Source organism: Phoca vitulina, unplaced genomic scaffold (assembly GCF_004348235.1).
Source record: "Phoca vitulina isolate PV1807 unplaced genomic scaffold, GSC_HSeal_1.0 scaffold13, whole genome shotgun sequence".
NCBI classification, from domain to species: Eukaryota; Metazoa; Chordata; class Mammalia; order Carnivora; family Phocidae; genus Phoca; species Phoca vitulina.
In genome coordinates, this window is record NW_022589716.1 from 15,284,028 (window position 1) to 15,299,453 (window position 15,426).

Consider the following 15,426-nt stretch of genomic DNA (forward strand, 5'->3'; position numbering starts at 1 on the left):
CACCCATTACTACCTCAAATATAGCCTCTCCTTTCTTCTTTCCTTCTTTGATGCTGCTTAATTGGATTTTAGATCTTCTCAGTCTATTCTACACATTTGTAAGATCTTTCATATTTTTCATGTCATATCACTCTTTGTTGCATTCTGATTAACTTCTTCAGATAGGTCTACCAAATCACCCTATTTGGTTAATTATGATCTATAAGAATCCTGAACAACTTTCTCTTTGATGAGTACATTGTCCCTGAAGCTCTGAGAACAATTCAATGAAGCATGTCAAATGCAACTCTTGTAATCTGAATGATGAGGTAGCCAACATCTTAAAGAAAGATGCTCCAGTCCAAGCCAGGGAGATTGTCCTTAACTCTGGATGGATTCCAGCAGCCCTGACAGAGGCTGGTTTTACAAGGTGACCTCAAAGATGTTCTCTCTGCCACATCTCTGAGGCTTCTTGTCCATGACCCATTCTTAAAATTCAGGACCCACCCAACTCAGCCAGGTTCTGCCAGTCTGGAGGGTTTGGCAGGCAGCAAGCTGCCTTTGGGGTGGATTTAAATACGAAGAGAGTCCTGCTGGGCACTGGTCCCACCTAGGTGTAGAATAAGGGCAGAAAAGGAAGCCATGGATTCAGGGTAGCAGAAGATATCAAGCCCCAATACCCCACCCCACATACAGTGCTCAGCACATAGTAAGTGCTCAGTAAATATTTGTTAAATGAATGAATAAACACTTTGATGGAATAAGTCCATAGAGCACTGTGGGCCCAAAGGGGACTTAAGGAAGGTTTCCTGGAGGAAGTGACATTTAAATTGAGGCATGGAAAAGAGGAAGTAGTCAGGCCAAGCAGAAAAGCAAGAGTTCCTGGTGGAGTGAACAGCCCATGCAAAGGCCAAAGTGGTAGAATTCAGCCTCGGTGCCCTGAATAGTAGATGAGGCTGGAGTGGGAAACTGAGGCCAGATGCTCAAAAATCCAGGCTTTGTGACAGATAAGCTAGTCAGACAACACCGTTTGAATTTAATGGGTGATAACTTTTATGCTCCGCTGCTTTTTTTGCCTAATGAGGTTTAACTGTCCTTAAAAATTAGAAATGACCATAGTGGGGATTTAACCAGTGGTGGCTCAAAGTCTTTCAACACTGCCATTTTGCCCCCAGAGTTTGGAGCCAGGTGCTGGGTCTAAATCCCCAATTCTGTCCTTTATAGGCTGAATCCATGGGCAAGCTCCTCACCTTTCTTCTGAGAAAGGAAGCCAATCCCAATGCCCACCTCATAGGATTAAGAGACAACATGTGTAAGACAGCGTTGCTAAGCTTGCTTGTGAACCTGGGCCTGTCCCTCTGAGCCCTTTGAGAGCAGAGATCCAGCCAGAGTCACTTTGACGGCGCGGGCCCAACAGCACCAGGCACATAGTAGGTGCTCAGTAAACAATGAACCAATGCCTCGACGAACTCTGGCATCGCGCGGTGAACTGTGGCTCCTTGGGTCCCCAGCCCTTCCCCTCGCCGAGAGCGCTCTTTAGGGGCGGGGCGGGGCGGCCGGTTCCGCCCTCTGCACTTGGCGCTGCGCGCGAACGCAGTAGGTGTTGGCCCTCTGGCCTGGGCTCTTGGATGCTTGGAGACAGGTTGCCGAGGTCGGGATGTGCGGGGCGCTAACTTGCCCCTCCGGGTGTAACGCTGTGAGCGGCGGAGCCGAGGAGCTGAGGGTTCCTGTGCGGGATCGGCGGTAGACCGGACCAGGCAGCGACGGAGCGGCGGGCGGAGCCGGCTTTTCTGTCGGCTGACGCAGGCCGGCGCCCCGCGCCTTTAAGGCGTCCGGCAGAGCCCGGCGCCGGGAACTGAGCGGCGCGGGCACGAGCGCTGCTGCCGGACGCGAGCGGGGCTGGGGCCAGAAGACGGGCGTCCGGATCCGGCGGCGCGACCCAAGGGCCTGAGGTCAGATGGAGTGTGCGCCGGCGGGTCGGGCTGGGGCGGGCCGGGACGGGGGATGCGCACCTGAAGGGGGGGGGGGGTGTCTGGGGTCTCTCCCTTATGGCCCCGTGACCCACCCTCCACTTCTCGAGTCAGGGCTGCCTGGCCTCCCCGCAAGCGGCACACGGGGCGAAATGGGTCGGGGACCTGCACCTCTCTTTCTACTCGGTTCCCTCGCTCCGGCACCAGCCCTCGCGCGCTCCCCTGCAGTGCCTGGACAGGTTTGACATTCCCGAATCCCAGGTGCCCTCACTCCCCGAGCTTGCCTACCGCCCTAAGCCCAGGGACAAGGTGAGGGTGCGTCGGGGACCTGCACCCTCTTTCTACTCCGCCTCCCACCGCTGGCTCCGGCAGCAGCCCCTGTGCGCCCCTCCTGGTGCCTGGGTGGTTTGGAGGCTCCTGTACCCCCGTTCTAACCACTTACCGAGTTCGACCTCCCAGCTAATGGCACCGACCCCCGTCCCGCCCCAGATATCTTCGCCCCTCGGGACCTCCCCCGGCCAGTACCTACCCCCAGCAGCCTTTTAGCTCACCTCGGCCCCAATTTTCTCAGCCTCATGCCCTCTCCTCCCGGCCCTCTCCTCCCTCCTCCTTGAGTTAGGATGCTGGTCCAACCACCCCGGCAGCCAGGTGCTGCCCCACGACCGCCAGCATCCCCCGCCTACACCTTCGCTGCCTTCCTGGCAGCCTTGGAAACTGGGATTGTGTAACGCAGGCTGCAGGGCAGAGCACATGCAAGATTTGCACCCCTGTACCCGCATTCGAGTGGAGGAGGCCAAGTTGACAGAGTGAATGAAATAGGGAAGGAGGAAGAGGTTCAGGGGAGGGTCTAGAGCCTGTGCAATCTGGGATATGTATCTGGAGACCTTCTTATGCCTCAGAGTCTGATTAAGAAGAGGTCTCAACTTGGACTGGAGGTCAGCATTTGCCTCACCTCTCCCTCATGGCTAGTCTACCTGGCTGGGAGCTAAGAGTTTATTATAAGTAATAGCTGACATAGAATAAGCAAGTACTGGCTGCCAGATCCTGTCCTAGCACCTTTAGATTACCTGCTTTACTTCTCCCAACAGCTCCATGCATGAGGTAGGTACCGATGTTATGCCCATTTCTCAGAGGAAGAATGTGTCCCCTTCCCAGGACACACAGGGAATCTGACCTCAAAGCCCCCGATTCTGAATCACTAGACTTAATTTTTACCCAATTGTAACTAATAAATTCTTATCAACATTTTTATAATATAGGAAGTTAGAAATAAGATCAATAACCTATGTTCTTAGCACCAATTTTTCTAAAAGTAGGTTCTCAGACCAGCAGAGGGTCCTGGGTGTCCTCCTCAAGGAGACTGATGCCCAGAGAGAAGGGATGTGCTGGAGGCCACACAGCTAAGAAGTACCAGGGTTGGTATGCTAAACATGCTCAGTCGTTACTTCCTGGGCTCCCAGTTCTGCCCCAACCCATCAGCCTAGGCCCCTGGAGATTCTTTCCCTCCCCCTCCCCGTTTGCATCCTGATCTTCCCCTTCCCCCTCTGCTTCCTTTGCTATAACCCAGGAGGTGAGCTGCTGCCTTTGCTTAGGCTGTCCTCTCCTTTAGGAATGCCCTCCCTGGAATCTCTGATGTCTCAACCTAACCTACTCTTTAGCTCCAGCTCAGCAGTCCCCTCCAGGAATGCCCCTCTGATTGTTCCCCTGCCCCCAGCTGAAAGCAATTCCTTTCTCCCCTGGGATCCTTACCTTCCACCCACATGATGGCATTTGGAAAGTTCTATCTGCATGTATCTGTTTATGCTTTCTGGTGCAACTGTGCTGGCAGAATCAGAAGCACTCCCCAAGACCCCTCTAACCATCTGCCTGGTGAAGCCCCAGGACAAAGGGGGAGAGAGAGAGAGAGAGAGAGAGAGAGAGAGAGAGAGAGAGAGAAGAGAGAGAGAGAGAAGAGAGAGGTCCATGGGGGTATGGTGTGGATTCTGAAGTAAGGATAGGCTCAGAATTTCTGAACGCCGCAACACCAGACTCCCTTCATTGAGCTACGGCCTGGTCATGGGAGAATGGCTCAGCATGGTACCTAACATTATAATTACATGTTTGTTTTTGCTCATAACCCAGAGGATTCCCACCAGAAAATCAGAGAGGCTTGGGTCCTAATCCCACTGCTGCCGCTGCTAGCTGTGTGGCCATGGGCCTGTTACCTAACCTCTCTGAGCCTTAACTTCCGGTAATGGCACCTGCTTCAGAAGGCAGTGATAAGATTTAGATAAAATAAAGTACAAGGCCCGGCAGGTGGTGAGCACTCAGTAAGCACCAGCTATTATGAAGAGTTAGTGTTGACCCCCTCTTTGAATTACTGGAGACATATTAAATCATTACTAAATGACTCACACTGACTCTGCTTAGAGGTGGGCCAAAGGAATCCCAGCCAAGGAGAGGAAAGCATTTTTTAAAAAAGATTTTAAGTAATCTCTACACCCAGCGTGGGGATTGAACCCACAACCCCTTGATCAAGAGTCGCACGCTCCACCAGCTGAGCCAGCTAGGTGCCCTGAGGTAAGCATTTTGTGTGTGTACTCAGAAAGGCCTGTGGTGCTTTCTTAGACTCTAAACCATCCATTGCCTTGGCAAAAACAATCGCCCTTCTGTTTTTTAGCTTTAAAAATCTATGAGCTTTGAGTTCTGTGAGGCTCCACACACCTAGAATGAGTGTGTGAATGCAGTTCATGAAATTGTAAGTAATTGTGAAACTTACTGATATGAGAAAAAAAAAAGCTTGTTCTTAGAGGTGACCTTGGTTTGCACTGTGTGTTGTTTCAGGCTTGTCTTGGGGGCGAGAGGTTTGAATCAAAGGTTTACTTTGGATTTGGAGGGAAGGAAAGCTGGGGTGAGTGTTTTTCCCTAGTACGCTAGTAAGTGGCTCAGAGTAGAAATCAACTTCCCTGTGTCATATTCTTTACCAACTCCTGGTTATTTTGGTGATTAGATCACTTTTTACAGTGATGAGTGCTCCAAAAGTAAAGGGCCGGGAATGTCTCCCTCAAAGCTAAGTGTTTGGAATATGTGGGGAAGCCGGCTCTGCTGGTTGAAAAAAAATATATTTTAAAATGTCTCCTAATTTGATCATTAGGGTAAGTTAGGTTCCCATTTGATCATTTTAAGACTGTTGAGTTTAGATATTCTAAGGCATATATTTTTGTAAATTTTCACGGTTCCGTAGCATTTAGCAGCCTACGGGACTTTATTTTTGTGACCCTGCAGGGACACAAATATTTTTCATGCTATTAATATGGTGGCCATCAAATTCAAATTAAATAAAATTTAAAATTCTCTTCTTAAGTCACACCGGCCATATTTCAAGTGGTCGATAGCCATGGGTGGCCAGTGGCTACTGTATTAGGGAGAGCAGATAGAGAACATTTCCATCTTCCCAGAGAGTTTTATGGGAAGGTACTGTTTAGATCAATAAAGCCATGGGCAAACTGCATGATTACGGGGTTAAGTTCCATTCTTTCTAGCAAGTCATCTGGAGGCCAAGAAATGGAGTGTGCCGAGGATGTTTTGTTGTCAAGAATGAGGTTGTTGGGGCGCCTGGGTGGCTCAGTCGTTAAGCGTCTGCCTTCCGCTCAGGTCATGGTCCCAGGGTCCTGGGATCAAGCCCCGCATCGGGCTCCCTGCTCCGCGGGAAGCCTGCTTCTCCCTCTCCCACTCCCCCTGCTTGTGTTCCCCCTCTCGCTGTGTCTCTCTCTGTCAAATAAATAAAATCTTTAAAAAAAAAAAAAAAAAAAAGAATGAGGTTGTTACTTAAATCCCCTTAGCTTCATTTTGGTTTTCTGGTTCACTGACTTTTAACACTGCCAGATTCAAAGGATGGGGGAGATGGAAGCACATGGAATGTCTTCCGGCAATGCTTCTCCATCCTGCCTGCATGTTAGAACCGCCTAGGGAATTTTTAAAAAATACCCATGTCCTGCCTCTGCCCCAAGCCCAGTGAATCTGAATCTCTGGGGGTGGTATCCCGGAATCTATATTTTTAAAACGCTCCCTGGGAGATTTCTGCGTGGCCAGGGTTGAGAACAACTGCCTTCTAGACTGTGAACTTAGAAAAAAAAAATCCCTGAGGACTGGAAGACATCGTTTTAAGGCAGATATGGTGAGTGGCTAAGAATGTTCCTCACTGATTTACTGCAGCCATAAATCCAGGGTTGGAGTCGAGTGGGCTCACTTCCTCCAGAAGGGCTCTCAACTGAGGGCAGCTTTGCCCCCCGGGTGCATTTGGCAACATCTAGAGACATTTTTGCTTGTCACAACTTAGGGGTGGCATCGAGTGGGTAGGGGCCCCCGGATGCTGCTAAATATCCTACAGTGTATAGGACAGCCCCCCACAACAAAGAACTAGGCAGCCCAGAATGTCCGTTGTGCCACAGTTGAGAAACCCTGATCTTGATGCAATTTTCGCAAACCCAAGTCCTCTCTGACCTTGGATGTAGTTGTCTCTTCAAAGAAGATCAAGATATTCTCCTACACTGGGCCCTCCGAAACCCTCTTGATCATCTTCCAGGCTTTCCAAACCCAGAAGCCACGGAGGGGGTCGCCGCCTGTATTTGGATGTGTTTGGGGCTGCACCAAGGAAACTGCTGATTCAGGGGTACAGGGCAGCCTGTGAAAGGTGTGGGCAGAGGTTCTTACTGCCCACAGGTTGGGATCCTATTCTTTTTGTTAATTATCTAAAGTAACAGCAGCCTTTGCCTTAGGCTGTTTTCCCGAGGCTGTGGCTCTGTGGCTCTTGGCGTTGGGTGTTGGCCTTGTGATATACTCAGAGCAAGATTTAAGCCTTCTATGTGATGAAATTTGGTAATGGAGCTAGGGGCCAGACTCTGGGAGTATAAAGATAGCAACACAGACATGCCCGTAGCCTCAAGCGTCTGAGAGCCCCAGGCACGCTGGCACTGCAGGGGAGGGAGGGGTGGGGGTGTGGCAGGGCTCCCTCCCTGGGCCTGCGAGGGCTGGTGAGATCTTCCCAGCTGTCCAGAGTGAGCACTTGGTGTGCGCCAGTCACTGCGTTGAGCAGTCTCCGTGCACCCTCTCATTTCGTCCTTTTACCGAGGCCCTAAGAGGTGAAGTGACTTTGCCAAGGTCACACAGCAGGTCAGTAGCAGAGCAGAGATTTGAACCCGGGTTATAGAACTGCAAAACTGAATCCTCAGCGGAGCATTTACAGACTGGGGCTGTGCTTCATGGCCAAGACTTGTGGAATGAGCTGGAGCTCACCAGGCAGGAGGGAGAAAAGGCAGGCGAGGGAGAATACCATGTGTGCCAAAGGCTTGGAGGTGTGAAAGAGTATGACATATCAGGGATTGTGGCTCATTGAAGGAAAGGGTGGGTGATAGAAGAGGATAATGCTTGAGAGACCGGCAGGTATTTTTTTTTTTTTTTATGAATTTTTTTTTTAATTTTTTTTTATTGTTATGTTAATCCCCATACATTACATCATTAGTTTTAGATATAGTGTTCCATGATTCATTGTTTGTGCACAACACCCAGTGCTCCATGCAGAACGTGCCCTCCTCAATACCCATCACCAGGCTAACCCATCCTCCCAACCCCCTCCCCTCTAGAACCCTCAGTTTGTTTTTCAGAGTCCATCGTCTCTCATGGTTCCTCTCCCCCTCCAATTTCCCCCCCTTCATTCTTCCCCTCCTGCTATATTCTTCCTCCTCTTTTTTTCCTTCTCAACATATATTGCATCATTTGTCTCAGAGGTACAGATCTGAGATTCAACAGTCTTGCACAATTCACAGCGCTTACCAGAACACATACCCTCCCCAGTGAGACAGGCAGGTATTAAATCCTATCCTCCATAGCCTTGTAAATCATGCTGAGGGCCACTGTGAGCCACTGGTGGATTGGAAGCAGAGAAGAGCTGTGTGACATTGGACAGCCTGCTTAACTTCTCTGGGTCCCAACTGCCCATCTGGAGAAGGCCTCTAAAACTCAGCGCTCTGATGAATGTTCATTTTGTTGGTGACCATCATAACAAAGTGAAGGAATGGCCTGCGGTGGCCCTAGTGGGCAGCCCTGTTGATTCCTGACCTCCTAGCTTATCATTTGGTATTGACTAAGTGCCCTCCGAGGGCAAGGCACGGTCCTGAAGTGCTGTGGCAGATGCAGAGATGTAGTAAGACTCGTCTTGGAGACTTGCAGCCTAGTGGAGGGTACAGCTGGTGTTTTCACGGGTCCCATGCTTAAAGGCACAAATCACCAGTGCCACGAGAGAGAAGCATCCCTACAAAATATCTGAGGCATGGAGGTTACAAATGGGGGCGTGGCAGTGCTGAGGGAAGGTACATTGAAGGAGATAACTCCTAGCTCTGCCAGAAAGACTTGTAAAGGAGAATATAGGGGTAGGTCAAGGGTATCCTCCGGGGAGAGAGAGTGGGGGAAATGGAGAGAAATAAAAAGCCAGTTCAGGTACAGTCCGCAGAGGGTCAGACTATCAGCATCTCTGGTATCTGACTCCCCACAGTTTCCAGGTGACAGAGGGGAAGCAGAAGTCATCATTGCAGGAAGATACTCAGTAATGGGCTTGCCTCTTACAAACTGAGGTCCGATGCCATCATCCCTCCCTCTGTTTTCAACCCTGTTGTCTAGCCGGGCTCCAGGAGCATCCATGTCTTGGTCATCTGTCTCTCCCAGCTCCTAGGACGTTTTGCAAATAGGTACAGGACAGAGTGGAAAGTGAAATTGTAACTCTTGTGAGAGAGGCAGGATTTCATGAAATCAAAGCAAGCGATGTTGGAGAACTGCTTAAATGACATGTCAAGGCAGTAATAGATGAGGATCTGGCAACGTGAGACCCGATGAAGAGAAGGGGGAGAAATGAATTAAAAAATCAATTCTTTGAAAATCAAAGAATTAAGCCCTTGAGAGATCAATAAGGTATGTTTGTAAAAATGTCCTCTTTGGGATAGCACTGTGATAACCAAATGCTAACCGGGAAGATTCATCATACTCTAAGACAGTCCACGTGAGACTTAATTCTTTGTTCTAAGACTTAGCACAGGATTGCAGTTATGACCTCATTTTCATTTTGTTCAATATTTACTCTTGCTTTTAAAATACATTTGATTTTGGGGGGTTTTTTATTTGGATTAAGTTCTAAACCGAACTGTGTTTTTTTTTTTCTTAACTGTGAACTTTCCCGTGTGGCTTCACCGCAGGTCCCTTTTTCGGATGCTAATTCTCCGGGGTCACAGAGATCTCCTCTGGGAGGAGATTCTGCTAGATAGAAGATGGGGACCAGCTCACAAAGGGCCCTGAATGCTGAGCCTCTGCTGGGAGCCAGAAATCTTGTCCTGATAAAAAACCTCCGGGCTCTTACTAACAGAGCTCCCTTCTGTCTAAGGCCGACTTTGTTCCTGCAGTTAGAAAATGCTGCCGACCAACTTCACCTCCTTTAGAAATGACAAAACCCTCTTTAATCTCCTTGCTTTTCCTTTTATTGGTGAAGCACAGATTCAGCAATGGGAGACTGTGTTTTGGGTGCTGAGGTTCTATTTTAGGCCCTGTGCCATTGCGTACCCGTATAGAGGGCTATTTTAATTCCTTTCAGTCATGTGGAAAATAATCACTTAAATGATGCTCTTTCTAGCACTTTACCTTTGAGAGGTGACCTCAGCTGATGACAGTGCATGCATCCGCACTAATCCGCGGGCCAAATGCTGGAATCAAAGCTACGTCTGGGCTCCCTGAGAGCCTGAAGACGTTGGGGTCTTCGGAAGTGAAAGGTCAAGTGACTTTGGCGCTTCTTTGATCCAGCAGGAAGACTGGCTCGTATTTCTGGAGGGTTTTCTTGTTTTCAACATGATTTCAAGCAGGCAGTTAGGTCAGACTATCATCAACCTAGATCTTGACCCCCCCGAGGCTGGTATTTTGAAGGTGCTCATCTAGGTCAGGTCACATGTTGTGTATTTTATTGCCTTGTTTCTTGGCCAATACAATTTTTTAGAAGATACGCTGCCAGATGTATAAGCCACTTACCTTCCAGCTGAGCCCCTGATTCAGCTGCCTTCCCCCCCCCACCCACCCACCCACCGTGTCCTTTCTCCAGGGAATCGGGTAGCAGGATTATCTGGTTCTCTAATTCCCTGCCTACAGGACCAGCCTGGCTAAGCTGAGTTTCCTTGCCCACAGAGCTGCCCCAGGTGGTAGAAGCAAAGGAAACGGGCTCTGGGCTTGGCTGGTTCTTTTTTTTTTTTAATATTTTATTTATTTATTTGAGAGAGAGAGAATGAGAGAGAGCGAGTACATGAGAGGGGGGAGGGTCAGAGGGAGAAGCAGACTCCCTGCCGAGCAGGGAGCCCGATGCGGGACTCAATCCAGGGACTCCAGGATCATGACCTGAGCCGAAGGCAGTCGCTTAACCAACTGAGCCACCCAGGCGCCCTCGGCTTGGCTGGTTCTTAAGCAAGAATCCCCAGGGGGAACCAGTTGCTAGCACTTTGGCACCAAGTGGGGCCAAGGGATCCTCTTATCAGTACCTCTCCCAGATTATGCATTTCCAGTTTATGCACATGTATGGTTGCAGAATGGAAATCCTTATCTTCTTAGAGTGCTGGACTTTGACCTTTGAGGACTGAAGTTCACGTCAAACGGACATAACTTTTGGGTAGTCACACAGGGCAGGAACCCTCCCCAGTCTTTGTTATTCTAGTAGGCGGCCTGGCCTTTTAGCTTGTGTAGAGGGAGAGAAGGATTTGTAGGCTAACAGCCTTCACATTTGTAGTTCTTCGCTTATCATGCGAAACAGTTAAGGTTTGGTTGCTTGCTCACGTGGGCCATTTTAACTAACATAGAGTCCGGGACTAGCCAGTAGAACTCTTTGTGATGATGAAAATGAGCTCTATATCCGCTGCCCAGTCTGGTAGCCACTAGCTACCTGTGGCTCTTGACCACTGAAATGTGGCGAGTGCAGCTGAGGAACTGAATTTTACATTTTATTTAATTTCGGTCAATTTAAACAGTCACATGTGGCTAGCGGCTACTGTATTGGACAATGGGGATAGACCATTCTATTTGAGGATTTTATATTATATTTTGTAATTAAATATAGAAAACCTTATATGCGCACATAGTAGCAATTCAAAAGATACAAAAGGATATCAAGTGACAAGTCTCCCTCATCTCCGTCTCTGGTCCCCCTGTTTCCCTTCCCAGTGGCAGCCCTGATAACCAGTTTCTTGTGGTTATCTTATGGTCCAGAAACATTTCATACATATATAAACGTATTTCTTTCTCTTTCTCCGTTCCTCCCCTCTTTCTCTCCTCTCTTCCTTTAATGTAAGAGGTGTTATTCTATCACTCTCTACTGTTCCTGGGGTTTTGTTTGTTTGTTTTAGAGGCAGGGAGGGGTAGAGGGAGAGAATCTTAAGCAGTCTCCACACCAGCACCGAGCTCAGAACGGGCAGTGGAGCTCACGACCTTGAGATCATGACCTGAGCCGAAATCAGGAGTTGGACGCTCAACCGACTGAGCCACCCAGGTGGCCCCGTTCCTTGGTTTTTTGAGTTAACAACAATCCTTGGAGGTCATTATTTTATGGCTTACATTTAATTTTATTTGTATTTAATGGCTGTACATAATAGTCCTTTATAAAGTTATACCATCATTTACTTAACAGGCCCCCTTAGAAGTGAGCATATGAGTTAATTCCAGTCTTTTGCCATGATGAATACGACTGTAACAAATAACTTGTGCAAGCATGATTTCACGTTAGGTGTAAACACAAACTCTTAGAAGTGAGACGGTCAAGTCGAAGGAATGTATGGTTTACATTGCCTCAGATTTTTACCAGATTGCCATCCATAGATAGAACTTGTTGATGGGACTGGAAGTTGGTGCCTGTTCCAGCCTCAGCGACAGTCTGTTAGTGAACTTTTTGTTCTTTGCCAGTGGGATAAATGAAGATTGCCATTACCTTGTAGGTTTAATCTGCATTTCTCTTATTATAAATGAGATTGAGGGTCTTTTTATATGTTCAAGAGTCATTTCCTTTCTGGTAAATCGGCTACTCAGATCATTTTTCTATTGGATTTCGTTGTTGTTTTAATTGATTTGTAGGAACCTTTTATACATTCAGGAAATTAGTCTCTTGCCTCTGATTTATATTGACAAATCTTAATCTTGTTCGTGGTCTCTCTTTCCCTGTGGACATTTGAAAATATTTTATGCGGTGAATGTATTAATCTTTTTGTTATGGCCTCTGCGTCTTGTATCTGACTTAGACTTTCCCCGTGGAGGTATTTTCAAACAGGTCTCGTGTTTTCTTCTAGAACCTCCATGGTCCCATGGTTCCTCACTGACTCCTCTGAAATAGTTGAGGGGTTTTGTGGATTTTACCTTCCCTTGCCTGGCTCCTCATTCTCCCGCCGTGGTGCCTTTGCTAGTGGCTTTCTGTCCAGCCCTGGTTTTGAGCTGTGGGGTGCCCTCTCATTAGCCACTCGGGGAGAAACATGATCCTCATTTGTCCACTGGTTGCCACCTTCTTCTCATTCCTTTCTCTTAAAAAAAAAATTTTTAAGTAATCTCTACACCCAACATGGGGCTCAAACTCACAACCCTGAGATCAAGAGTTGCATGCTCTACTCACTGAGCCAGCCAGGCGCCCCTTCTCATTCCTTTCTGAGTACAACTTTGAGGTAAACCCTAATCCCGAATGGAGAAGGTGAGATTCAATCTTTATTTGGGGGTCTTAGTTACATTTGTAGGTCCCAGAGTCCCCTTTTGCCTCAGTATGCCTGACAACCCCTACCCCCCCCACCTTGCCTTTCTCCCCACTGCAGCCCTGGAATCACCAGGTCCCTCCCTGTTTTGTCCTCTCACTGCAGATCTCTTCTATGACCTCCTGCGTGCCTTCCTAGGCCCTGCTCATTATCTGACATATCCTGCCCTTTGTGCCGGTTGCTTAATTGGGATGGGTGACTTGAACAAGAGGTGGGCAATAAAGCCGCAGGATATTTGTACTCTGCCTGTGCGGAGGAGGAGAGCACTCCGCCTCCAGCGAAGCCAGCAATTTTGTGGCTGTTAGCACTTCATTCATATTCTCTAATATGATTTAATGCTTTGTCATTTTCTTTCTTGTGATTCCAGAATCTCATTTTCAGCTTCTGCCAGAGCCAGTAGCAGTTGGGAAAGAAGGCTGTGTTCTTTGAAGAGTGAGTATGGATTTTTAACACTGTTGATTACAAAAAAAACAAAAGACAAAAAACAAGCAGCCCTCAATGAGCTTGGGGCTCCTCTGTAAGCTTCCCCCAAACTCCTCTCAGGCCAACTTGTGGTGGGTGATTTCTCTGGTTCAGTTGGTTTGGTGGGGAAGGGTGTGGGCACCTGAAGGTCAGCTACATGCCCCAAAGCCCCCTATGGACAGTTCTCAAAGCCTGTGCCAGGAGAAAGGCTCTGAGTTTGAAGGGAGTCTGGAAGATCTGAGCCTCTGGGAAGGAAACAGGATGCTTTCCTGGGGAGTGTGGTGCTTGAATTAGCCCAGAGGCAGAGAGGAGTTCATCTAACAGCCAGGACATGGTTGTGCTCCACAGAAGGGAACAGCCTGAGGAAAGACAGAGCGTGAGGCTGTGCGGGGTGGCGTGGGGATAGGAGGTGGTCATTCGGCGTGCAGGCAGAGATGTGGGAGTTGGTCCAGGAAGCTGGGTTGGGATCGTATTGAGTGGTTCGAGTTCACATTCGACCAGGGCAGCCTAATGTATGGGTGGGAGTTGTGAAGGTTCCCCTGGCAACTAGTGTTTGGGCTGAGACAGAATGGGAGCAAGAAGAAATGAGGACCTGGACCCAGTGTGGTGGCTCAGGTAGCTGTGGTCTGACCTACACTTGCTGGGAATTTGTCTTCCTTCCCGACATTCCTAGGATGTGTTGGACAACATCAGCCTCAGGAATTGGTGGCAAGAGGCTTTCAGGGGTATAAACCCCCTAAAACTGCGCTCCTCTTCCTGTGTGGCCCTACCATGCACTTAAAATGTGACAGGTGTGACTGAAGCACTGAACTCTGAATTTTATTTAATTACATTTAAATAGTCATGTATTGAACGGCCTCGTTTGTCTAGACTCACACAAGTTGGCTCCAGCGCTGGCGCCTCTCCACTTTTGCATAAGAGGAGTGGGAAGAGTGGAAGATGTATCCGCCTCTGGCAGGCTAGATTGATGGGGAGACTGTCGGCAGAAATGAATGAGAAGGGGAGAGATGTGTCTGGGACATGGTAAGACTGTTGAGTCATGCAGGTGGTCAGGCAGGCTTTTAGAAAAGTCTGGAAGGGGGTTCTGGCCAGGCATGTTGAGTTCTGAATTTCCTGAAGGAGGGAATGGTGGAGGATGTAGGGATGGAGAGCTTTCCAAGGAAAACTGTGAGGAGAGCATGATAGGAAGATCAGGAGAGAGAGGAGAGCATCATGGGAATATCGAGGGGGAGAGAGTGAGGAGCGCATGATGGGAATATCGGTGGGGAGAGAGAGGATAGCATCTCAGGATCCAGGTCAGGTGTGCTCATTTCAACAGCAGGGCTGTCAGGGGCACTTGGCTGGCTCAGTCAGTAGAGTGTGTAACTCTTGATCTCAGGGTCATAGTTCAAGCCCCACACTGGGCATGGGGCTTTAAAAATTTTTTTAATTAATTAATTTTAAAAATTAAATCACTAATAGGGCTGTCAGAGCTGCAAAGCACAGAGGAGGAAAGGGCTCAGCCAGACTGAGGTGGGGACAATAAGACAAGGAGGGCATAGAGTTGGGCACCTCATGGCGGTAATCCTGGGGGCCGTGCCACACTTTCAGTGATGACTGAGCAAGCTTAACTGCTTATTTGGAAATTTCAGTGTGATTTTCTTCCATGATGGAGATGATATATATGATAAGAAGTTAGAACTGCACATTTCTTGGGGTGCCTGGCTGACTCAGTCAGAAGAGCATTTGACTGTTGATTGTGCGGTCGTGAGTTCGAGCCCCACGTTGGGTGTAGAGATTACAAATTAAAAACAAAAAATAACTTACCATTTCTTGAATTATTGTCTCATCAAGTCCTGGGGCTTCCACATACGAGAATCTTACCATCTTTGTATTTTTTCTAGCTGTTAATCGTTAGTGTGATAGTTTTGAGGGATTGCTTTATCTTGACAAGAATCTAGTTTCAAAAAGCAGTGTTAGGTGGATGCAACAATATTTATAATATTTAAGGGCTGGGATATTATACTCAGATTTTAGGGACTTAGCGTTTTCCTTGTGGAAAACATTGTAGGAAGAATTTTTGGCATCCAGTAGTTATTCCATAGATGGAGGTTGTGGCTCTCACATCTTTGGCTGTGGTGGTGGTGGTCCTGGTTATTACCGTTGCTACCATTGTTATAGTAATCATTATTTTGAAGAGACCAGGACTTTAGTCTGTCAGATATGATGGTATATGGGTAAGATATCTAGGG

General features: G+C 48.2%; 1 protein-coding gene across 3 annotated transcripts in view; it reads left to right on the forward strand.

The window, feature by feature from the left end:
• The first annotated feature begins 1,521 nt into the window (after positions 1-1,521).
• ABHD6 (abhydrolase domain containing 6, acylglycerol lipase) overlaps positions 1,522-15,426 on the forward strand; it is a 51,769-nt gene continuing 37,864 nt past the window's right edge. For 2 of the 3 annotated variants that reach the window (XM_032411595.1, XM_032411597.1), the window contains exons 1-2: positions 1,523-1,931; positions 13,101-13,165. The gene's annotated coding sequence lies outside the window, so the exon portion shown is untranslated. Of the gene's footprint in view, positions 1,932-13,100; positions 13,166-15,426 lie in introns of all 3 variants that reach the window. The other variant, XM_032411598.1, reaches the window with a different exon arrangement.